This window comes from Electrona antarctica (genome assembly GCF_951216825.1).
Source record: "Electrona antarctica genome assembly, contig: scaffold_709, whole genome shotgun sequence".
In the NCBI taxonomy this organism is placed as follows: Eukaryota; Metazoa; Chordata; class Actinopteri; order Myctophiformes; family Myctophidae; genus Electrona; species Electrona antarctica.
This window is the reverse complement of record NW_027638303.1, coordinates 11,433-37,500: the sequence shown is the minus strand read 5'-3', so window position 1 is coordinate 37,500 and position 26,068 is coordinate 11,433. Positions and strand designations below refer to the sequence as shown.

The 26,068-nt window shown below is 50.0% G+C and overlaps 1 pseudogene across 1 annotated transcript in view; it reads left to right on the top strand.

Annotated features, from left to right (window-relative positions):
* LOC306918202 (SH3 domain-containing kinase-binding protein 1-like) overlaps positions 1-21,019 on the top strand; it is a 29,765-nt pseudogene extending 8,746 nt beyond the window's left edge. The window contains exons 7-10 of the transcript XR_013792507.1: positions 4,882-4,955; positions 6,209-6,309; positions 12,008-12,094; positions 20,802-21,019. The product of XR_013792507.1 is annotated as an SH3 domain-containing kinase-binding protein 1-like (transcript). The remainder of the gene's footprint in view (positions 1-4,881; positions 4,956-6,208; positions 6,310-12,007; positions 12,095-20,801) is intronic.
* The last annotated feature ends 5,049 nt before the right edge of the window (positions 21,020-26,068 follow it).

Below are 26,068 nucleotides of genomic sequence, written 5' to 3'. Positions count from 1 at the left end.
TTTATTTTACGCTCAAGAGTTAAAGATCTAATAAGGGTCCATTTGGTCCCCCATCATTCAGCTGCATGGGGACCACCTGGGACGCTCCACTGGACGAAAAGAGGAGTTAACGGGCAATTATGGGCACTAGATTTAACCCATTCTGGGCGGGAACCCCTTTTGGTGTTAGCATTATGTTATGCTTTAGCTATTGAAAAATAGCAGATCTACAAGCTCGAGCTTGTAGGTCTGCTATTTTTGAAAAATCGAAGAACGACTGACATAGAAACATAGCTTTTTCAGAAAACCGTCAGGATGTAGAAGAACATTTTATAGAATCTGATCTCAGGTCAAAATGGGTTAAAGCACGCCTGTGATGCTGCAGGGCGAGTTCCCAAAGCAACACACAAGTTATACAACAGTTACCCTTAAAAAACGCTGAAAAAACATATATTTTTTAATGACAGATGTAGTCACTACGACCACAAATGTCCCAAGAAACTAGCTAGCCTAGCCACCCAGTTTGCTGCGCTCTGGGAAAACAGAGCAGCTGAATTCTTTGTTTTGATTAGGTGTGGAGTGGTGCTCGTTTGAACCACGGCTAGAAGGCTGTTTCAACCAATCAGATTGCTTCCTCGAAACGACCTGATCCTGTGTTAGACGGCGCTCCGCGGTCCAGTCGCTAGTCTCGATAGATTTATTCTTGTCTCCCGTTGTTGTCGATCGACTCTATAGTGCTGTGGCTATTGTTAGCTGCTACACAACATCATGAACTTCCGGCCGGTCCGTCCGGAAAAGGCGTCCGTGTTTATAAATCGACTGGGCGCATGAATGTAATGGATTAAATAGTTCCGGGCAATTAAAGTGTTAATACTATACGGTACTATACAGGTGTGATGATGAATTGCATTTTTAATGAATTGCATTTTTATTCATTCATTCATTGGGAGGTGAAGCGGCGACCAGTCGACGCCAGCGTCCTCACTTCACACATTCACACACTGACCGACTCACTGGAGGCAGGGTGGGGTTCAGTGTCTCATTGGAGGCAGGGTGGGGTTCAGTGTCTCATTGGAGGCAGGGTGGGGTTCAGTGTCTCATTGGAGGCAGGGTGGGGTTCAGTGTCTCATTGGAGACAGGGTGGGGTTCAGTGTCTCATTGGAGGCAGGGTGGGGTTCAGTGTCTCATTGGAGACAGGGTGGGGTTCAGTGTCTCATTGGAGGCAGGGTGGGGTTCAGTGTCTCATTGGAGGCTTTGATTGATTGATTGATTGAAGAATTTATTAACAGTTTGCAGAATTACAGTACATTTCAAGCACAAACTCAATACAAAGGCTGTTAACTGTGAGTGGACGACCCAATTAAGCATTACACTTGTTTCCAACAGGGTCCACCATGTTCAAATCATCAAAACATTTAGAGACGTACAAATAGACACTTCTATAGACAGAACAGGAATTCATCAAAAAAGAATTCATCAAAAAGGAGGTAAAAAGGGAAAAGAAATATATACAGTGAGGGGAAAAAAAGGGGTGGGCGGTGGGGGGGATTCACGTTCAGCTCCGTTAATTTGTTTGTTTTCCTTGGGGGAGCTGCGTTGGGTCCCCAAGTCGGCTCCGTGGCCGTACCTTGAGTTGGCTGTGTGGCCGTGACCGTCTCTTGTGTTGTCCTTGCGTTGGGTCCCCAAGTTGGCTCAGTGGCCATACCTTGAGTTGGCTGTGTGGCCGCGACCGTCTCTTGTGTTGTCCTTGCGTTCGTGTTTGAGGGATTCCGATTTTACAGGGGCCAGTTTCGAATTGCAGCCGTCCGTAGGTGCCCTTTGAGAGCGGTTTTGAAAGAGTCAAGGGATTTGCATGTCTTAATGACAGTTGGTAGGGCGTTCCACATTTTAGTGGCATAGGAGCGAAAAGAATTTAGTCCCTTGTTTGTGCCGAATCTGGGTTGTACATGGTTCGTTGCACTCCCTCTGGTGTTGTGGGTGTGGACTTCGTTAACATTAAGGAAGTATCTAGACAGGTACATGGGTATCTTGGTGGTGTATCGAATCTTGTGGACCAGACCCATTGCAAGATGCTGTACTCTGTCGTCGACCCTAAGCCATTCCACTGAGGCAGGGTGGGCATTGGAGGCAGGGTGGGGTTCAGTGTCTCATTGGAGGCAGGGTGGGGTTCAGTGTCTCATTGGAGGCAGTGTGGGGTTAAGTGTCTCATTGGAGACAGTGTGGGGTTCAGTGTCTCATTTGAGGCAGGGTGGGGTTCAGTGTCTCATTGGAGGCAGGGTGGGGTTCAGTGTCTCATTGGAGGCAGTGTGGAGTTCAGTGTCTCATTGGAGGCAGGGTGGGGTTCAGTGTCTCACTGGAGGCAGTGTGGGGTTCAGTGTCTCACTGGAGGCAGTGTGGGGTTCAGTGTCTCATTGGAGACAGTGTGGGGTTCAGTGTCTCACTGGAGGCAGTGTGGCGTTCAGTGTCTCACTGGAGGCAGTGTGGGGTTCAGTGTCTCATTGGAGGCAGTGTGGGGTTCAGTGTCTCATTGGAGGCAGTGTGGGGTTCAGTGTCTCATTGGAGACAGGGTGGGGTTCAGTGTCTCATTGGAGGCAGGGTGGGGTTCAGTGTCTCATTGGAGACAGGGTGGGGTTCAGTGTCTCATTGGAGGCAGGGTGGGGTTCAGTGTCTCATTGGAGACAGGGTGGGGTTCAGTGTCTCATTGGAGGCAGGGTGGGGTTCAGTGTCTCATTGGAGGCAGGGTGGGCATTGGAGGCAGGGTGGGGTTCAGTGTCTCATTGGAGGCAGGGTGGGGTTCAGTGTCTCATTGGAGGCAGTGTGGGGTTAAGTGTCTCATTGGAGACAGTGTGGGGTTCAGTGTCTCATTTGAGGCAGGGTGGGGTTCAGTGTCTCATTGGAGGCAGGGTGGGGTTCAGTGTCTCATTGGAGGCAGTGTGGAGTTCAGTGTCTCATTGGAGGCAGGGTGGGGTTCAGTGTCTCACTGGAGGCAGTGTGGGGTTCAGTGTCTCACTGGAGGCAGTGTGGGGTTCAGTGTCTCATTGGAGACAGTGTGGGGTTCAGTGTCTCACTGGAGGCAGTGTGGGGTTCAGTGTCTCACTGGAGGCAGTGTGGGGTTCAGTGTCTCATTGGAGGCAGTGTGGGGTTCAGTGTCTCATTGGAGGCAGTGTGGGGTTCAGTGTCTCATTGGAGGCAGTGTGGGGTTCAGTGTCTCATTGGAGGCAGGGTGGGGTTCAGTGTCTCATTGGAGGCAGGGTGGGGTTCAGTGTCTCATTGGAGGCAGGGTGGGGTTCATTGTCTCATTGGAGGCAGTGTTGGGTTCAGTGTCTCATTGGAGGCAGGGTGGGGTTCAGTGTCTCATTGGAGGCAGGGTGGGGTTCAGTGTCTCACTGGAGGCAGTGTGGGTTCAGTGTCTCATTGGAGGCAGGGTGGGGTTCAGTGTCTCATTGGAGACAGGGTGGGGTTCAGTGTCTCATTGGAGGCAGGGTGGGGTTCAGTGTCTCATTGGAGGCAGGGTGGGGTTCAGTGTCTCACTGGAGGCAGTGTGGGGTTCAGTGTCTCATTGGAGGCAGGGTGGGGTTCAGTGTCTCATTGGAGGCAGTGTGGGGTTCAGTGTCTCATTGGAGGCAGGGTGGGGTTCAGTGTCTCATTGGAGACAGGGTGGGGTTCAGTGTCTCATTGGAGGCAGGGTGGGGTTCAGTGTCTCACTGGAGGCAGTGTGGGGTTCAGTGTCTCATTGGAGGCAGGGTGGGGTTCAGTGTCTCATTGGAGGCAGTGTGGGGTTCAGTGTCTCATTGGAGGCAGGGTGGGGTTCAGTGTCTCATTGGAGGCAGTGTGGGGTTCAGTGTCTCATTGGAGGCAGGGTGGGGTTCAGTGTCTCATTGGAGGCAGGGTGGGGTTCAGTGTCTCATTGGAGGCAGGGTGGGGTTCAGTGTCTCATTGGAGACAGGGTGGGGTTCAGTGTCTCATTGGAGGCAGGGTGGGGTTCAGTGTCTCACTGGAGGCAGTGTGGGGTTCAGTGTCTCACTGGAGGCAGGGTGGGGTTCAGTGTCTCATTGGAGGCAGTGTGGGGTTCAGTGTCTCATTGGAGGCAGGGTGGGGTTCAGTGTCTCATTGGAGGCAGTGTGGGGTTCAGTGTCTCATTGGAGGCAGGGTGGGGTTCAGTGTCTCATTGGAGGCAGGGTGGGGTTCAGTGTCTCACTGGAGGCAGGGTGGGGTTCAGTGTCTCATTGGAGGCAGTGTGGGGTTCAGTGTCTCATTGGAGGCAGGGTGGGGTTCAGTGTCTCATTGGAGGCAGGGTGGGGTTCAGTGTCTCATTGGAGGCAGGGTGGGGTTCAGTGTCTCATTGGAGGCAGGGTGGGGTTCAGTGTCTCATTGGAGACAGTGTGGGGTTCAGTGTCTCATTGGAGACAGTGTGGGGTTCAGTGTCTCATTGGAGGCAGGGTGGGGTTCAGTGTCTCATTGGAGACAGTGTGGGGTTCAGTGTCTCTTGGAGGCAGGGTGGGGTTCAGTGTCTTGCCCAAGGACACTTTGACATGTGGACAGGAGGAGCCGGGATTTGAACCGCCGACCCAGGGATCAGGGACCTGCTCTACCTCCTGATGGTACAATTCGGGAATTCGTTTGTTGTAAAGTTTAACAGGAGTTTCCTGTAATATACACATCCGTATTCCATGGTTTTAGCGCAGTGAGCTCAAGGACCACTGGGGGTCCCCGGACCACTGGGGGTCCCCGGACCACTGGGGGTCCCCGGACCACTGGTTGAGAACCAGTGTTTTAGCATAAAACATTTTAGGGATACGCGTGCACGCACACACACACACTCACACACACACACACACACACACACACACACACACTCACACACACTAATCTTGTGGTCGTTGGTCTGCCCCCCCCGCTCAGGTGTGACAGCCCTAAGTCTGAGGGCGGGGCTTCGACACCAGACTCCGCCCCTGAACGGTCACATGACAACACTGGTGAGTTTGACTGACGGGTCACGACCGGCCAATGGGATCAGAGCATCATGATGAGGGAGGCGGGTTTTAATGGAAGATGGATTAACCCATTCAGGACGGGTTGGTGTTTTAAACATTATGTTGGAAAACAGCAGATCTACAAGCTCATAGCGCAGCAGATCTACAAGCTCATAGCTCATAGCTCATAGCTCATAGCTCGTAGCTCGTAGCTCATAGCTCAGCAGATCTACAAGCTCATAGCTCGTAGCTCATAGCTCATAGCTCGTAGCTCATAGCTCATAGCTCGTAGCTCATAGCTCGTAGCTCATAGCTCAGCAGATCTACAAGCTCATAGCTCATAGCTCGTAGCTCGTAGCTCGTAGCTCGTAGCTCGTAGCTCGTAGCTCGTAGCGCAGCACCGAGTGCCGCGCTACGAGCTTGTAGATCTGCTATTTTTTTGAAAATCGTGAAAATGTGCCGCAAATCTTTGAATATATATTCTTTCAGAGCGAACGTTTTTAACTCAAATCTTTGCTTCTGGGGGGGGGGGGGGGGGGGGAGGAGGGGGGGGGGGGGTCCCTGGAACAACATATTTTCAGATGGGGGTCGGCGGCCTTTCAGAAAACTGTCAAGGATTTAGAAGACATTTGTAGAATCTGATCTCAGGTCAAAACGGGTTAAAAACTGGCTGAAAACTCTACTAAAAGTTTAAATAAAAGTATCAATAGTACAATATAGAAATAGTACAATATAAAAATAGTACAATATAGAAATAGTACAATATAAAAATAGTACAATATACTGTAGAAATAGTACAATATAGAAATAGTACAATATAGAAATAGTACAATATAGTACAATACAGAAATAGTACACTATAGAAATACTCTGTTACAAGTAAAAGGTACAAAAGTATTTGGCGTCAAAATGTACTTACAGTAACCAAGAGTAAAAGTACTCAGTTCTAGTCATCATGGCCTAGATTTGATTTAGTTTTTGTCAGGAGGAAAACAAAAGGTAGTCGACGAAATCAAATCTCGTCACGGTTTTTAGTCGACGAAATCAACACTCCTTCTGACTGATCAGTATAATAAAACGCTGTGTGTGTGTGTGTGTGTGTGTGTGTGTGTGTGTGTGTGTGTGTGTGTGTGTGTGTGTGTGTGTGTGTGTGTGTGTGTGTGTGTGTGTGTGTGTGTGTGTGTGTGTGTGTGTGTGTGTGTGTGTGTGTGTGTGTGTGTGTGTGTGTGTGTGTGTGTGTGTGCGTGCGTGCACAGACCTGGACCTGGTAGTGTCCGCTCCAGACAAGCTGAATCATCCGACGGTGTCGAGACCTCGAGTCACCGACAGACGACCGCGCTCGCAGATATTCCCCCCAGTAAGTGTCCGCGCTCGCAGATATTCCCCCCAGTAAGTGTCCGCGCTCGCAGATATTCCCCCCAGTAAGTGTCCGCGCTCGCAGATATTCCCCCCAGTAAGTGTCCGCGCTCGCAGATATTCCCCCCAGTAAGTGTCCGCGCTCGCAGATATTCCCCCCAGTAAGTGACCGCGCTCGCAGATATTCCCCCCAGTAAGTGTCCGCGCTCGCAGATATTCCCCCCAGTAAGTGACCGCGCTCGCAGATATTCCCCCCAGTAAGTGACCGCGCTCGCAGATATTCCCCCCAGTAAGTGACCGCGCTCGCAGATATTCCCCCCAGTAAGTGTCCGCGCTCGCAGATATTCCCCCCAGTAAGTGACCGCGCTCGCAGATATTCCCCCCAGTAAGTGTCCGCGCTCGCAGATATTCCCCCCAGTAAGTGACCGCGCTCGCAGATATTCCCCCCAGTAAGTGTCCGCGCTCGCAGATATTCCCCCCAGTAAGTGTCCGCGCTCGCAGATATTCCCCCCAGTAAGTGTCCGCGCTCGCAGATATTCCCCCCAGTAAGTGTCCGCGCTCGCAGATATTCCCCCCAGTAAGTGTCCGCGCTCGCAGATATTCCCCCCAGTAAGTGACCGCGCTCGCAGATATTCCCCCCAGTAAGTGTCCGCGCTCGCAGATATTCCCCCCAGTAAGTGTCCGCGCTCGCAGATATTCCCCCCAGTAAGTGTTACACACGCACAGGGTTGGGAAGGTTACTTTTAAAAAGTAATCCCCTACAGTTACAAGTTACTTGCTAAAAATTGTAGTCTATAACATAATCCGAGTACCACAATTTAAAAAGTAGGGGGTTACTTTCAGTTACTTTTGGATTACTTTTAATCAAAACTCTATTTAATTAGATAAAACACGTTTTACCATTGATAACCAGACAAGAATGTGTTGAGCTTATGAAATTAAGAAAAGGACAACAGAAATATGGTTAAATCAGTGGTTCTCAACCTTTTTACAACAAGCAGAACCTCCTCAGAAAATATTTGGCTCTCAAGTTCCAACCTTATTATGATTCATGTTAAAATACAGTCCTATTCAGCTAGGCAAGGCACGTTTTCACACAAAAGGCAAATTCATTCCAAATCATAATAATAAATATAAAGAATATATATAGGCCCTAGCCAAAGTCATGCTGTAGGGCACTGTAGACTACAAAATGCTATTAATTAAAAAGAAAAAAAAGGAAAACACTAGCACTTTAACACTAAGTTGTCACAGACAGACAGACAGACAGGCGCACACACACACACACACACACACACACACAGTCACAGTCACACACAGACGCAGACACACACAGCTTTCTAGCGCAACGTTACGGAGCTGATGAGTTTCAGACTGTTTCACTTTGCAATGCGCGACGCGACACCGCGCATTGCAAGGCATCTCTATCTATTCAGCTGAAATGAATCACAGATTTAACTGATTCAACTGAAACTCTTTGGATTTGTATCCCGTTTGAACATATCACCACCACCACACTGTGAAGCTGTTGAGGAGGGCTGATTACACCCTGCTGCATGTTATTATGTCCATAGCTGTTGAGGAGGGCTGATTACACCCTGCTGCATGTTATTATGTCCATAGCTGTTGAGGAGGGCTGATTACACCCCGCTGCATGTTATTATGTCCATAGCTGTTGAGGAGGGCTGATTACACCCCGCTGCATGTTATTATGTCCATAGCTGTTGAGGAGGGCTGATTACACCCTGCTGCATGTTATTATGTCCATAGCTGTTGAGGAGGGCTGATTACACCCTGCTGCATGTTATTATGTCCATAGCTGTTGAGGAGGGCTGATTACACCCTGCTGCATGTTATTATGTCCATAGCTGTTGAGGAGGGCTGATTACACCCTGCTGCATGTTATTATGTCCATAGCTGTTGAGGAGGGCTGATTACACCCTGCTGCATGTTATTATGTCCATAGCTGTTGAGGAGGGCTGATTACACCCTGCTGCATGTTATTATGTCCATAGCTGTTGAGGAGGGCTGATTACACCCTGCTGCATGTTATTATGTCCATAGCTGTTGAGGAGGGCTGATTACACCCTGCTGCATGTTATTATGTCCATAGCTGTTGAGGAGGGCTGATTACACCCTGCTGCATGTTATTATGTCCATAGCTGTTGAGGAGGGCTGATTACACCCTGCTGCATGTTATTATGTCCATAGCTGTTGAGGAGGGCTGATTACACCCTGCTGCATGTTATTATGTCCATAGCTGTTGAGGAGGGCTGATTACACCCTGCTGCATGTTATTATGTCCATAGCTGTTGAGGAGGGCTGATTACACCCTGCTGCATGTTATTATGTCCATAGCTGTTGAGGAGGGCTGATTACACCCTGCTGCATGTTATTATGTCCATAGAGTTATGGTTTTTAGCGAGCCTACTACTACAGTGTTAAAGGAGCATTCAGTGATTTGGGTGATTTGGAAAAAAACCCGGTCCACCCGGTAACGAGATGTGCACATGCACACGCTCTACAGTGGGGGAAGTACAACAGACCAACAGCACGTGCACCAATGCCCGCCCCACTCGATCATGATTGGGTTTTTTGACCCCAGGGGCTCGCTGGGGACAGGGAGGAACTATGGTCAGCACACTTTATAGTAGGGGGGATTATCCAAAAAACAAGAAAAAATAAGTGATATTTGAATTAAGTGAAATCACTGAATATACCTTTAAAGTGTCATTTGAACGGTGTCTTTTATATCATTTTTCCACTCCCCGTCATAATCTCGCCCAGAGCGCTCCAGTCAGTCCACCCCGACGCGGGGCCTGCTCTCACTGTCCCCCTCTGTCCCCGGGTACAGTAGCCTACAGATCATTGTCCGCTAGTTACAGATCACAGCACTATATAATGAAATATAATATAATATAATATAATATGTCGGGACTGGGGAGTCTGACGGCGGGGGAAACCATTGCCTGGGACCGATATGGCTCGTGTTGGAGCCGAGCCGCGAGCCGAGCCTGTGTTCACTGCGCAGTGGGGCAGCAGCAGCAACACACACACAGCGCATCATGTGCCATGCATGCGTACTAGTATTAAGACTTGATTTTTTTTATTGTTTGGTGTTTTAACTTATTTGTAGCCCTAAAATGTCTGAGGGGAAGGGGAGATTGAAATCAAGCCTGTAACCCCCGTTACTATAATCCAGATTACACATTTTAAAATGTACCCTAAGACGTTACAGTTACCGTTTTTTTGTACTCTGATTACGTAACGGCGTTACATGTAATCCGTTACTTTCCAACCCTGCACACGCACGCACGCACGCATGCACGCACGCACACCCACGCACGCACGCACGCACACGCACGCACGCACGCACGCACGCACGCACGCACACCCACGCACGCACGCACGCACGCGCGCGCGCGCGTATCATATCTCGTATCATATCGTATCTCGAGATATGATCTCGTATCATATCTCAAATTATCAAATTTGGCATATTGGATGTTTGTGTTTACACACACCCTCGGAGCTCTACGTAGGAGGGGCTAGCGCCCCTCAAAGACACACACGTACAAGAAGCTCAAAGGCATCGTTCATGATACAAAATAAAATGTGACTTTGTGATGCAGAGACTCACTGTTCAGGAGAGAGACACTGACTTCTATATGAGTTAACATCACAGGCAGACTCTTCACATACTAGAGCATGTCTGGAATAAGACTCTTCACATACTAGAGCATGTCTGGAATAAGACTCTTCACATCCTAGAGCATGTCTGGAATAAGACTCTTCACTAGAGCATGTCTGGAATAAGACTCTTCACATACTAGAGCATGTCTGGAATAAGACTCTTCACATCCTAGAGCATGTCTGGAATAAGACTCTTCACATACTAGAGCATGTCTGGAATAAGACTCTTCACATCCTAGAGCATGTCTGGAATAAGACTCTTCACATCCTAGAGCATGTCTGGAATAAGACTCTTCACATCCTAGAGCATGTCTGGAATAAGACTCTTCACATACTAGAGCATGTCTGGAATAAGACTCTTCACATCCTAGAGCATGTCTGGAATAAGACTCTTCACATCCTAGAGCATGTCTGGAATAAGACTCTTCACATACTAGAGCATGTCTGGAATAAGACTCTTCACATACTAGAGCATGTCTGGAATAAGACTCTTCACATACTAGAGCATGTCTGGAATAAGACTCTTCACATACTAGAGCATGTCTGGAATAAGACTCTTCACATCCTAGAGCATGTCTGGAATAAGACTCTTCACATCCTAGAGCATGTCTGGAATAAGACTCTTCACATACTAGAGCATGTCTGGAATAAGACTCTTCACATCCTAGAGCATGTCTGGAATAAGACTCTTCACATCCTAGAGCATGTCTGGAATAAGACTCTTCACATACTAGAGCATGTCTGGAATAAGACTCTTCACATACTAGAGCATGTCTGGAATAAGACTCTTCACATACTAGAGCATGTCTGGAATAAGACTCTTCACATACTAGAGCATGTCTGGAATAAGACTCTTCACATACTAGAGCATGTCTGGAATAAGACTCTTCACATACTAGAGCATGTCTGGAATAAGACTCTTCACATACTAGAGCATGTCTGGAATAAGACTCTTCACATACTAGAGCATGTCTGGAATAAGTGTCGGATTTGAAATCGACATGTAAACATGAAATAAATGCTTAAACATGTAGCTAGGTGTAATGTTAGTCCACAGAAGACATGTAAATATGAAATAAATGCTTAAACATGTAGCTAGGTGTAATGTTAGAGACCACAGAAGACATGTAAATATGAAATGAATGCTTAAACATGTAGCTAGGTGTAATGTTAGAGACCACAGAAGACATGTAAATATGAAATAAATGCTTAAACATGTAGCTAGGTGTAATGTTAGAGACCACAGAAGACATGTAAATATGAAATAAATGCTTAAACATGTAGCTAGGTGTAATGTTAGAGACCACAGAAGACATGTAAATATGAAATAAATGCTTAAACATGTAGCTAGGTGTAATGTTAGAGACCACAGAAGACATGTAAATATGAAATAAATGCTTAAACATGTAGCTAGGTGTAATGTTAGAGACCACAGAAGACATGTAAATATGAAATAAATGCTTAAACATGTAGCTAGGTGTAATGTTAGAGACCACAGAAGACATGTAAATATGAAATAAATGCTTAAACATGTAGCTAGGTGTAATGTTAGAGTCCACAGAAGTGAACCTTTTCAAGCCTGTTTTCTCAACTCGCTGTTTCTCTGCAAGACATTATTACTCTATAAGCCATATCTCCAAAACTGGTCAAACTGAACAACCAATATGTCAATTTGAAGCTACGATTCCCTGCTTTCACATGACATGAGCAAACGAAAATTAAAAGAAAATCAATGACTTATCCTCGGTCAGAAACTGTCACAAAACGTGTAAATGTGTATTGTAATCTCTCTCACCCGCACCCCCCTCCCCCTCTCCCTCTCCCTCTCCCTCTCCCTGTCTCTGTCTCTCCCTGTCTCTGTCTCGGTCTCTCCCTGTCTCTGTCTCTCCCTCTCCCTCTCCCTGTCTCTCCCTCTCCCTCTCCCTCTCCCTCTCCCTCTCCCTGTCTCTGTCTCTGTCTCTCTCTCTCTCTCTCTCTCCCTGTCTCTCTCTCTCTCTCTCTCTCAGTCGTCCCTGTCCAGTCTGGACAGCCTCCTGGACTCGCCCACGGTGGAGGAGGGAGAGAGAGACGTGTCCCGGAGGAAAGCATTCCCTGTAAGACCTGTCTATGTGATCTAGATCTATCTCTATATCTATCTAGGAACACTATTGGTTCTATTTTCTTTTTTTAAATTTCTTTTTTAAATATATAATTAATGCCCTACTTCGTCATTCTATGTCACGCAAAGGTAGCGGAAATAGCCGATCTACAAGCTCAAAACGTGTTGCACTGTGACACATTTGGAGCTTGTAGATCAGCTATGTTTTGCTATATTTCAATTGGAATCCTGAAATGTTACTTTTGTGTTTAATTTCAGATGCATTTAGTGATGTTAGACAATGCAATGTTAAATTATTAATATAGTCATTGAGTTCAAATATGATTATTTTGGGGCTGAAATGTTAAGGAAAACCTGTAGATTAATAATGTAATTTGGTCCTAGATTAATATGACAAATTATTTGTTTTGACCTGAGATCAGATTCTATAAAATGTTCTTCTACATCCTGACAGTTTTCTGAAAAAGCTATGTTTCTATGTCGTTCTTCGATTTAAAAAAAAATAGCAGATCTACAAGCTCATAGCGCACCACCGAGTGGCGCGCTATGAGCTTGTAGATCTGCTATTTTTCAATAGCCAAAGTATAACATAATGCTTAGTTAAAACACCAAAAGGGGTTCCCGTCCAGAATGGGTTAATATGACAGCGTCATTATTTTCCTTCAGAGCATAGACACTTGGCCAATCTTTGGATCTCTGGATTCTATCCAGAATGAGACAATAATGCATTATATGCACTAGAATTGATATACTGAAGTACCACCTCATAAGATATCTGTCTCTCCTACTACCACCATAATAACTGGTGTTAAAATACAGCAGCGTAGACCTGCCCTTTGTGTTCCATTCCTATAATAACTGATGTTAAAATACAGCAGCGTAGACCTGTCCTTTGTGTTCCATTCCTATAATAACTGATGTTAAAATACAGCAGCGTAGACCTGCCCTTTGTGTTCCATTCCTATAATAACTGATGTTAAAATACAGCAGCGTAGACCTGCCCTTTGTGTTCCATTCCTATAACTGATGTTAAAATACAGCAGCGTAGACCTGCCCTTTGTGTTCCATTCCTATAATAACTGATGTTAAAATACAGCAGCGTAGACCTGCCCTTTGTGTTCCATTCCTATAATAACTGATGTTAAAATACAGCAGCGTAGACCTGCCCTTTGTGTTCCATTCCTATAATAACTGATGTTATGGGGGTCCCCCCCCCAGGACAAGGACCCCTTAGCTGAGAGACAGGGGATCCCCAGGACTCCTTAGCTGAGAGCCAGGGGGTCCCAGGACAAGGTCCCTATAGCTGAGAGCCAGGGGGTCCCCAGGACAAGGACTCCTTAGCTGAGAGACAGGGGGTCCCCAGGACAAGGACTCCTTAGCTGAGAGACAGGGGGTCCCCAGGACAAGGACTCCTTAGCTGAGAGCCAGGGGGTCCCCAGGACAAGGACTCCTTAGCTGAGAGACAGGGGGTCCCCAGGACAAGGACTCCTTAGCTGAGAGACAGGGGGTCCCCAGGACAAGGACTCCTTAGCTGAGAGCCAGGGGGTCCCAGGACAAGGTCCCTATAGCTGAGAGACAGGGGGTCCCCAGGACAAGGACTCCTTAGCTGAGAGACAGGGGGTCCCCAGGACAAGGACTCCTTAGCTGAGAGACAGGGGGTCCCCAGGACAAGGACTCCTTAGCTGAGAGACAGGGGGTCCCCAGGACAAGGACTCCTTAGCTGAGAGACAGGGGGTCCCCAGGACAAGGACTCCTTAGCTGAGAGACAGGGGGGTCCCCAGGACTCCTTAGCTGAGAGACAGGGGGTCCCCAGGACAAGGACTCCTTAGCTGAGAGACAGGGGGTCCCCAGGACAAGGACTCCTTAGCTGAGAGACAGGGGGTCCCCGGGACAAGGACTCCTTAGCTGAGAGACAGGGGGTCCCCAGGACAAGGACTCCTTAGCTGAGAGACAGGGGGTCCCCAGGACAAGGACTCCTTAGCTGAGAGACAGGGGGTCCCCAGGACAAGGACTCCTTAGCTGAGAGACAGGGGGTCCCCAGGATAAGGTCCCTATAGCTGAGAGACAGGGGGTCCCCAGGACAAGGACTCCTTAGCTGAGAGACAGGGGGTCCCAGGACAAGGACTCCTTAGCTGAGAGACAGGGGGTCCCCAGGACTCCTTAGCTGAGAGACAGGGCGTCCCCAGGACAAGGACTCCTTAGCTGAGAGACAGGGGGTCCCCAGGACAAGGACTCCTTAGCTGAGAGACAGGGGGTCCCCAGGACAAGGACTCCTTAGCTGAGAGACAGGGGGTCCCCAGGACAAGGACTCCTTAGCTGAGAGACAGGGGGTCCCCAGGACAAGGACCCCTTAGCTGAGAGACAGGGGGTCCCCAGGACAAGGACTCCTTAGCTGAGAGACAGGGGGTCCCCAGGACAAGGACCCCTTAGCTGAGAGACAGGGGGTCCCAGGACAAGGACCCCTTAGCTGAGAGCCAGGGGGTCCCAGGACAAGGACTCCTTAGCTGAGAGACAGGGGGTCCCAGGACAAGGTCCCTATAGCTGAGAGACAGGGGGTCCCCAGGACAAGGTCCCTATAGCTGAGAGACGGGGGGTCCCCAGGACAAGGTCCCTATAGCTGAGAGACAGGGGGTCCCCAGGACAAGGACTCCTTAGCTGAGAGACAGGGGGTCCCCAGGACTCCTTAGCTGAGAGACAGGGGGTCCCCAGGACAAGGTCTCCTTAGCTGAGAGACAGGGGGTCCCCAGGACAAGGTCCCTATAGCTGAGAGACAGGGGGTCCCCAGGACAAGGTCCCTATAGCTGAGAGACAGGGGGTCCCCAGGACAAGGACTCCTTAGCTGAGAGACAGGGGGTCCCCAGGACAAGGACTCCTTAGCTGAGAGACAGGGGGTCCCCAGGACAAGGACTCCTTAGCTGAGAGACAGGGGGTCCCCAGGACAAGGTCCCTATAGCTGAGAGACAGGGGGTCCCCAGGACAAGGTCCCTATAGCTGAGAGACAGGGGGTCCCCAGGACAAGGACTCCTTAGCTGAGAGACAGGGGGTCCCCAGGACAAGGTCCCTATAGCTGAGAGACAGGGGGTCCCCAGGACAAGGTCCCTATAGCTGAGAGACAGGGGGTCCCCAGGACTCCTTAGCTGAGAGACAGGGGGTCCCAGGACAAGGTCCCTATAGCTGAGAGACAGGGGGTCCCCAGGACAAGGTCCCTATAGCTGAGAGACAGGGGGTCCCCAGGACTCCTTAGCTGAGAGACAGGGGGTCCCCAGGACAAGGTCCCTATAGCTGAGAGACAGGGGGTCCCCAGGACAAGGACTCCTTAGCTGAGAGACAGGGGGTCCCCAGGACAAGGACTCCTTAGCTGAGAGACAGGGGGTCCCCAGGACAAGGTCCCTATAGCTGAGAGACAGGGGGTCCCCAGGACAAGGACCCCTTAGCTGAGAGACAGGGGGTCCCCAGGACAAGGACTCCTTAGCTGAGAGACAGGGGGTCCCCAGGACAAGGACTCCTTAGCTGAGAGACAGGGGGTCCCCAGGACAAGGACTCCTTAGCTGAGAGACAGGGGGTCCCCAGGACAAGGACTCCTTAGCTGAGAGACAGGGGGTCCCCAGGACAAGGACTCCTTAGCTGAGAGACAGGGGGTCCCCAGGACAAGGTCCCTATAGCTGAGAGACAGGGGGTCCCCAGGACAAGGACCCCTTAGCTGAGAGACAGGGGGTCCCCAGGACAAGGACTCCTTAGCTGAGAGACAGGGGGTCCCCAGGACAAGGACTCCTTAGCTGAGAGACAGGAGGTCCCCAGGACAAGGTCCCTATAGCTGAGAGACAGGGCGTCCCCAGGAAAAGGACTCCTTAGCTGAGAGACAGGGGGTCCCCAGGACAAGGACTCCTTAGCTGAGAGACAGGGGGTCCCCAGGACAAGGACTCCTTAGCTGAGAGACAGGGGGTCCCCAGGACTCCTTAGCTGAGAGACAGGGGGTCCCCAGGACTCCTTAGCTGAGAGCCAGGGGGTCCCCAGGACTCCTTAGCTGAGAGACAGGGGGTCCCCAGGACAAGGTCCCTATAGCTGAGAGACAGGGGGTCCCCAGGACAAGGACTCCTTAGCTGAGAGACAGGGGGTCCCCAGGACTCCTTAGCTGAGAGACAGGGGGTCCCCAGGACTCCTTAGCTGAGAGACAGGGGGTCCCCAGGACTCCTTAGCTGAGAGACAGGGGGTCCCCAGGACTCCTTAGCTGAGAGACAGGGGGTCCCCAGGACTCCTTAACTGAGAGACAGGGGGTCCCCAGGACTCCTTAGCTGAGAGACAGGGGGTCCCCAGGACAAGGACTCCTTAGCTGAGAGACAGGGGGTCCCAGGACAAGGACTCCTTAGTTGAGAGACAGGGGGTCCCCAGGACAAGGACTCCTTAGCTGAGAGACAGGGGGTCCCCAGGACAAGGACTCCTTAGCTGAGAGACAGGGGGTCCCCAGGACAAGGACTCCTTAGCTGAGAGACAGGGGGTCCCAGGACAAGGACTCCTTAGCTGAGAGACAGGGGGTCCCCAGGACAAGGACTCCTTAGCTGAGAGACAGGGGGTCCCCAGGACAAGGACTCCTTAGCTGAGAGACAGGGGGTCCCAGGACAAGGACTCCTTAGCTGAGAGACAGGGGGTCCCCAGGACAAGGACTCCTTAGCTGAGAGACAGGGGGTCCCCAGGACTCCTTAGCTGAGAGACAGGGGGTCCCCAGGACAAGGACTCCTTAGCTGAGAGACAGGGGGTCCCCAGGACAAGGACTCCTTAGCTGAGAGACAGGGGGTCCCCAGGACTCCTTAGCTGAGAGACAGGGGGTCCCCAGGACTCCTTAGCTGAGAGACAGGGGGTCCCCAGGACAAGGTCCCTATAGCTGAGAGACAGGGGTCCCCAGGACTCCTTAGCTGAGAGACAGGGGGTCCCCACGACAAGTCCTTGTCCTGAGAGACAGGGGGTCCCAGGACAAGGACTCCTTAGCTGAGAGACAGGGGGTCCCCAGGACAAGGACTCCTTAGCTGAGAGCCAGGGGGTCCCCAGGACAAGGACTCCTTAGCTGAGAGACAGGGGGTCCCCAGGACAAGGACTCCTTAGCTGAGAGACAGGGGGTCCCCAGGACTCCTTAGCTGAGAGCCAGGGGGTCCCCAGGACTCCTTAGCTGAGAGACAGGGGGTCCCCAGGACAAGGACTCCTTAGCTGAGAGCCAGGGGGTCCCCAGGACTCCTTAGCTGAGAGACAGGGGGTCCCCAGGACAAGGACTCCTTAGCTGAGAGACAGGGGGTCCCCAGGACAAGGTCCCTATAGCTGAGAGACAGGGGGTCCCAGGACAAGGTCCCTATAGCTGAGAGACAGGGGGTCCCAGGACAAGGTCCCTATAGCTGAGAGACAGGGGGTCCCCAGGACAAGGTCCCTATAGCTGAGAGACAGGGGGTCCCCAGGACAAGGTCCCTATAGCTGAGAGACAGGGGGTCCCCAGGACAAGGACTCCTTAGCTGAGAGACAGGGGGTCCCCAGGACTCCTTAGCTGAGAGACAGGGGGTCCCCAGGACAAGGTCTCCTTAGCTGAGAGACAGGGGGTCCCCAGGACAAGGTCCCTATAGCTGAGAGACAGGGGGTCCCCAGGACAAGGTCCCTATAGCTGAGAGACAGGGGGTCCCCAGGACAAGGACTCCTTAGCTGAGAGACAGGGGTCCCCAGGACAAGGACTCCTTAGCTGAGAGACAGGGGGTCCCCAGGACAAGGACTCCTTAGCTGAGAGACAGGGGGTCCCCAGGACAAGGTCCCTATAGCTGAGAGACAGGGGGTCCCCAGGACAAGGTCCCTATAGCTGAGAGACAGGGGGTCCCCAGGACAAGGACTCCTTAGCTGAGAGACAGGGGGTCCCCAGGACAAGGTCCCTATAGCTGAGAGACAGGGGGTCCCCAGGACAAGGTCCCTATAGCTGAGAGACAGGGGGTCCCCAGGACTCCTTAGCTGAGAGACAGGGGGTCCCAGGACAAGGTCCCTATAGCTGAGAGACAGGGGGTCCCCAGGACAAGGTCCCTATAGCTGAGAGACAGGGGGTCCCCAGGACTCCTTAGCTGAGAGACAGGGGGTCCCCAGGACAAGGTCCCTATAGCTGAGAGACAGGGGGTCCCCAGGACAAGGACTCCTTAGCTGAGAGACAGGGGGTCCCCAGGACAAGGTCCCTATAGCTGAGAGACAGGGGGTCCCCAGGACAAGGACCCCTTAGCTGAGAGACAGGGGGTCCCCAGGACAAGGACTCCTTAGCTGAGAGACAGGGGGTCCCCAGGACAAGGACTCCTTAGCTGAGAGACAGGGGGTCCCCAGGACAAGGTCCCTATAGCTGAGAGACAGGGCGTCCCCAGGACAAGGACTCCTTAGCTGAGAGACAGGGGGTCCCCAGGACAAGGACTCCTTAGCTGAGAGACAGGGGGTCCCCAGGACAAGGACTCCTTAGCTGAGAGACAGGGGGTCCCCAGGACAAGGACTCCTTAGCTGAGAGACAGGGGGTCCCCAGGACTCCTTAGCTGAGAGCCAGGGGGTCCCCAGGACTCCTTAGCTGAGAGACAGGGGGTCCCCAGGACAAGGTCCCTATAGCTGAGAGACAGGGGGTCCCCAGGACAAGGACTCCTTAGCTGAGAGACAGGGGGTCCCCAGGACTCCTTAGCTGAGAGACAGGGGGTCCCCAGGACTCCTTAGCTGAGAGACAGGGGGTCCCCAGGACTCCTTAGCTGAGAGACAGGGGGTCCCCAGGACTCCTTAACTGAGAGACAGGGGGTCCCCAGGACTCCTTAGCTGAGAGACAGGGGGTCCCCAGGACAAGGACTCCTTAGCTGAGAGACAGGGGGTCCCAGGACAAGGACTCCTTAGTTGAGAGACAGGGGGTCCCCAGGACAAGGACTCCTTAGCTGAGAGACAGGGGGTCCCCAGGACAAGGACTCCTTAGCTGAGAGACAGGGGGTCCCCAGGACAAGGACTCCTTAGCTGAGAGACAGGGGGTCCCAGGACAAGGACTCCTTAGCTGAGAGACAGGGGGTCCCCAGGACAAGGACTCCTTAGCTGAGAGACAGGGGGTCCCCAGGACAAGGACTCCTTAGCTGAGAGACAGGGGGTCCCAGGACAAGGACTCCTTAGCTGAGAGACAGGGGGTCCCCAGGACAAGGACTCCTTAGCTGAGAGACAGGGGGTCCCAGGACAAGGACTCCTTAGCTGAGAGACAGGGGGTCCCCAGGACAAGGACTCCTTAGCTGAGAGACAGGGGGTCCCCAGGACAAGGACTCCTTAGCTGAGAGACAGGGGGTCCCCAGGACTCCTTAGCTGAGAGACAGGGGGTCCCCAGGACTCCTTAGCTGAGAGACAGGGGGTCCCCAGGACAAGGTCCCTATAGCTGAGAGACAGGGGGTCCCCAGGACTCCTTAGCTGAGAGACAGGGGGTCCCCACGACAAGTCCTTGTCCTGAGAGACAGGGGGTCCCAGGACAAGGACTCCTTAGCTGAGAGACAGGGGGTCCCCAGGACAAGGACTCCTTAGCTGAGAGACAGGGGGTCCCCAGGACAAGGACTCCTTAGCTGAGAGACAGGGGGTCCCCAGGACTCCTTAGCTGAGAGCCAGGGGGTCCCCAGGACTCCTTAGCTGAGAGACAGGGGGTCCCCAGGACAAGGACTCCTTAGCTGAGAGCCAGGGGGTCCCCAGGACTCCTTAGCTGAGAGACAGGGGGTCCCCAGGACAAGGACTCCTTAGCTGAGAGACAGGGGGTCCCCAGGACAAGGTCCCTATAGCTGAGAGACAGGGGGTCCCAGGACAAGGTCCCAATAGCTGAGAGACAGGGGGTCCCAGGACAAGGTCCCTATAGCTGAGAGACAGGGGGTCCCAGGACAAGGTCCCTATAGCTGAGAGACAGGGGGTCCCCAGGACAAGGTCCCTATAGCTGAGAGACAGGGGGTCCCCAGGACAAGGTCCCTATAGCTGAGAGACAGGGGGTCCCAGGACTCCTTAGCTGAGAGACAGGGGGTCCCCAGGACTCCTTAGCTGAGAGACAGGGGGTCCCCAGGACTCCTTAGCTGAGAGACAGGGGGTCCCCAGGACTCCTTAGCTGAGAGACAGGGGGTCCCCAGGACAAGGACTCCTTAGCTGAGAGACAGGGGGTCCCCAGGACTCCTTAGCTGAGAGACAGGGGGTCCCCAGGACAAGGTCCCTATAGCTGAGAGACAGGGGGTCCCAGGACAAGGACTCCTTAGCTGAGAGACAGGGGGTCCCAGGACAAGGACTCCTTAGCTGAGAGACAGGGGGTCCCAGGACTCCTTAGCTGAGAGACAGGGGGTCCCCAGGACTCCTTAGCTGAGAGACAGGGGGTCCCCAGGACTCCTTAGCTGAGAGACAGGGGGTCCCCAGGGGGTCCCCAGGGGGTCCCCGCCTAGCTAAATGTGTTTAGACCATTTATGAGGACGATTCTACGAATGTCTTCTAAAATCTGACAGTTTTCTTGAAAAACCCTCATGTTTCTGTCAGTCGTTCTCAAACATTTTCATGTCAAGGACCCTCAAAAATGATATGTATAATCCTCCCCCCACAGCAATGTGAGCTTGTAGATCTGCTATTTTTCAATAGCTAAAGTATAACAAATTAATGCCTAAAACACTAAGTGTGTGTGTGTGTGTGTGCGTGTGTGTGTGTGTGCGTGCGTGCGCGTCCAACAGGTCCCTGACAGTAAATCGGGAACGTCAGCCAAGCCCTCGGTCTTAGCCCCGCCCCCCGGACACCATCGCTCCACCTCTCCTATAGGCCCCTCCCCCTCTCCCCTAAGCCCCTCCCCCGAGCTGCGACACTCGCCGGTGACTCCGCCCACCCTGGAGGAGCTCCGCCTCCAGCTGCGAGACGTCCGAGCCTCCGTGGAGTCGCTCAAGACCCAGCACAGGTGTGTGTGTGTGTGTGTGTGTGTGTGTGTGTGTGTGTGTGTGTGTGTGTGTGTGTGTGTGTGTGTGTGTGTGTGTGTGTGTGTGTGTGTGTGTGTGTGTGTGTGTGTGTGTGTGTGTGTGTGTGTGTGTGTGTGTGTGTGTGTGTGTGTGTGTGTGTGTGTGTGTGTGTGTGTGTGTGTGTGTGTGTGTGTGTGTGTGTGTGCGCGCGCGTGCGTGTGCGTGCGTGCCAGCATTACTTAGCACTACTACAAAACAAAAAGTGTTGGTGGTTTGGTGAAAATATTTAATTTAGTGCCGCGCTACGAGCTTGTAGATCTGCTATTTTTTTTAAATCGTCAAAATGATGCGAATTCGGATTTGTAGCAGCGTTTCTCCATCGGTTTCACGAAAAACGCGGCCGGTGTGCAAGATGTTCAGATGGAGCTGACTGGCGTTTGTTTCACTGTTACTCTGGCTCCAAAACTATGGAATGAACTTCCCATTGCAGTCAGAACTACAGACTCACTCCCAATCTAAACTATGGAATGAACTTCCCATTGCAGTCAGAACTACAGACTCACTCCCAATCTAAACTATGGAATGAACTTCCCATTGCAGTCAGAACTACAGACTCACTCCCAATCTAAACTATGGAATGAACTTCCCATTACAGTCAGAACTACAGACTCACTCCCAATCTAAACTATGTTATGAACTTCCCATTGCAGTCAGAACTACAGACTCACTCCCAATCTAAACTATGGAATGAACTTCCCATTACAGTCAGAACTACAGACTCACTCCCAATCTAAACTATGGAATGAACTTCCCATTACAGTCAGAACTACAGACTCACTCCCAATCTAAACTATGGAATGAACTTCCCATTACAGTCAGAACTACAGACTCACTCCCAATCTAAACTATGGAATGAACTTCCCATTGCAGTCAGAACTACAGACTCACTCCCAATCTAAACTATGGAATGGACTTCCCATTGCAGTCAGAACTACAGACTCACTCCCAATCTAAACTATGGAATGAACTTCCCATTGCAGTCAGAACTACAGACTCACTCCCAATCTAAACTATGGAATAAACTTCCCATTGCAGTCAGAACTACAGACTCACTCCCAATCTAAACTATGGAATGAACTTCCCATTGCAGTCAGAACTACAGACTCACTCCCAATCTAAACTATGGAATGAACTTCCCATTGCAGTCAGAACTACAGACTCACTCCCAATCTAAACTATGGAATGGACTTCCCATTGCAGTCAGAACTACAGACTCACTCCCAATCTAAACTACAGTATGGAATGAACTTCCCATTGCAGTCAGAACTACAGACTCACTCCCAATCTAAACTACAGTATGGAATGAACTTCCCATTGCAGTCAGAACTACCGACTCACTCCCAATCTAAACTATGGAATGAACTTCCCATTGCAGTCAGAACTACAGACTCACTCCCAATCTAAACTATGGAATAAACTTCCCATTGCAGTCAGAACTACAGACTCACTCCCAATCTAAACTATGGAATTAACTTCCCATTGCAGTCAGAACTACAGACTCACTCCCAATCTAAACTATGGAATGAACTTCCCATTGCAGTCAGAACTACAGACTCACTCGCAATCTAAACTATGGAATGAACTTCCCATTGCAGTCAGAACTACAGACTCACTCCCAATGTAAACTATGGAATGAACTTCCCATTGCAGTCAGAACTACAGACTCACTCCCAATGTAAACTATGGAATGAACTTCCCATTGCAGTCAGAACTACAGACTCACTCCCAATCTAAACTATGGAATGGACTTCCCATTGCAGTCAGAACTACAGACTCACTCCCAATCTAAACTATGGAATGAACTTCCCATTGCAGTCAGAACTACAGACTCACTCCCAATCTAAACTATGGAATGAACTTCCCATTGCAGTCAGAACTACAGACTCACTCCCAATCTAAACTATGGAATGGACTTCCCATTGCAGTCAGAACTACAGACTCACTCCCAATCTAAACTATGGAATGGACTTCCCATTGCAGTCAGAACTACAGACTCACTCCCAATCTAAACTATGGAATGAACTTCCCATTGCAGTCAGAACTACAGACTCACTCCCAATCTAAACTATGGAATGAACTTCCCATTGCAGTCAGAACTACAGACTCACTCCCAATCTAAACTATGGAATGAACTTCCCATTGCAGTCAGAACTACAGACTCACTCCCAATCTAAACTATGGAATGAACTTCCCATTGCAGTCAGAACTACAGACTCACTCCCAATCTAAACTATGGAATGAACTTCCCATTGCAGTCAGAATTACAGACTCACTCCCAATCTAAACTATGGAATGGACTTCCCATTGCAGTCAGAACTACAGACTCACTCCCAATCTAAACTATGGAATGGACTTCCCATTGCAGTCAGAACTACAGACTCACTCCCAATCTAAACTATGGAATGGACTTCCCATTGCAGTCAGAACTACAGACTCACTCCCAATCTAAACTATGGAATGAACTTCCCATTGCAGTCAGAACTACAGACTCACTCCCAATCTAAACTATGGAATGAACGTCCCATTGCAGTCAGAACTACAGACTCACTCCCAATCTAAACTATGGAATAAACTTCCCATTGCAGTCAGAACTACAGACTCACTCCCAATCTAAACTATGGAATAAACTTCCCATTGCAGTCAGAACTACAGACTCACTCCCAATCTAAACTATGGAATGAACTTCCCATTGCAGTCAGAACTACAGACTCACTCCCAATCTAAACTATGGAATGAACTTCCCATTGCAGTCAGAACTACAGACTCACTCCCAATCTAAACTATGGAATGAACTTCCCATTGCAGTCAGAACTACAGACTCACTCCCAATCTAAACTATGGAATGAACTTCCCATTGCAGTCAGAACTACAGACTCACTCCCAATCTAAACTATGGAATGAACTTCCCATTGCAGTCAGAACTACAGACTCACTCCCAATCTAAACTATGGAATGAACTTCCCATTGCAGTCAGAACTACAGACTCACTCCCAATCTAAACTATGGAATGAACTTCCCATTGCAGTCAGAACTACAGACTCACTCCCAATCTAAACTATGGAATGGACTTCCCATTGCAGTCAGAACTACATACTCACTCCCAATCTAAACTATGGAATGAACTTCCCATTGCAGTCAGAACTACAGACTCACTCCCAAACTAAACTATGGAATGAACTTCCCATTGCAGTCAGAACTACAGACTCACTCCCAATCTAAACTATGGAATGAACTTCCCATTGCAGTCAGAACTACAGACTCACTCCCAATCTAAACTATGGAATGAACTTCCCATTGCAGTCAGAACTACAGACTCACTCCCAATCTAAACTATGGAATGAACTTCCCATTGCAGTCAGAACTACAGACTCACTCCCAATCTAAACTATGGAATGGACTTCCCATTGCAGTCAGAACTACAGACTCACTCCCAATCTAAACTATGGAATGGACTTCCCATTGCAGTCAGAACTACAGACTCACTCCCAATCTAAACTATGGAATGGACTTCCCATTGCAGTCAGAACTACAGACTCACTCCCAATCTAAACTATGGAATAAACTTCCCATTGCAGTCAGAACTACAGACTCACTCCCAATCTAAACTATGGAATGAACTTCCCATTGCAGTCAGAACTACAGACTCACTCCCAATCTAAACTATGGAATGAACTTCCCATTGCAGTCAGAACTACAGACTCACTCCCAATCTAAACTATGGAATGAACTTCCCATTGCAGTCAGAACTACAGACTCACTCCCAATCTAAACTATGGAATGAACTTCCCATTGCAGTCAGAACTACAGACTCACTCCCAATCTAAACTATGGAATGAACTTCCCATTGCAGTCAGAACTACAGACTCACTCGCAATCTAAACTATGGAATGAACTTCCCATTGCAGTCAGAACTACAGACTCACTCCCAATCTAAACTATGGAATGAACTTCCCATTGCAGTCAGAACTACAGACTCACTCCCAATCTAAACTATGGAATGAACTTCCCATTGCAGTCAGAACTACAGACTCACTCCCAATCTAAACTATGGAATGAACTTCCCATTGCAGTCAGAACTACAGACTCACTCCCAATCTAAACTATGGAATGGACTTCCCATTGCAGTTTGCAGTCAGAACTACAGACTCACTCCCAATCTAAACTATGGAATGGACTTCCCATTGCAGTCAGAACTACAGACTCACTCCCAATCTAAACTATGGAATGGACTTCCCATTGCAGTCAGAATTACAGACTCACTCCCAATCTAAACTATGGAATGGACTTCCCATTGCAGTCAGAACTACAGACTCACTCCCAATCTAAACTATGGAATGGACTTCCCATTGCAGTCAGAACTACAGACTCACTCCCAATCTAAACTATGGAATGGACTTCCCATTGCAGTCAGAACTACAGACTCACTCCCAATCTAAACTATGGAATGGACTTCCCATTGCAGTCAGAATTACAGACTCACTCCCAATCTAAACTATGGAATGGACTTCCCATTGCAGTCAGAACTACAGACTCACTCCCAATCTAAACTATGGAATGAACTTCCCATTGCAGTCAGAACTACAGACTCACTCCCAATCTAAACTATGGAATGAACTTCCCATTGCAGTCAGAACTACAGACTCACTCCAATCTAAACTATGGAATGAACTTCCCATTGCAGTCAGAACTACAGACTCACTCCCAATCTAAACTATGGAATGAACTTCCCATTGCAGTCAGAACTACAGACTCACTCGCAATCTAAACTATGGAATGAACTTCCCATTGCAGTCAGAACTACAGACTCACTCCCAATCTAAACTATGGAATGAACTTCCCATTGCAGTCAGAACTACAGACTCACTCGCAATCTAAACTATGGAATGAACTTCCCATTGCAGTCAGAACTACAGACTCACTCCCAATCTAAACTATGGAATGAACTTCCCATTGCAGTCAGAACTACAGACTCACTCCCCAATCTAAACTAT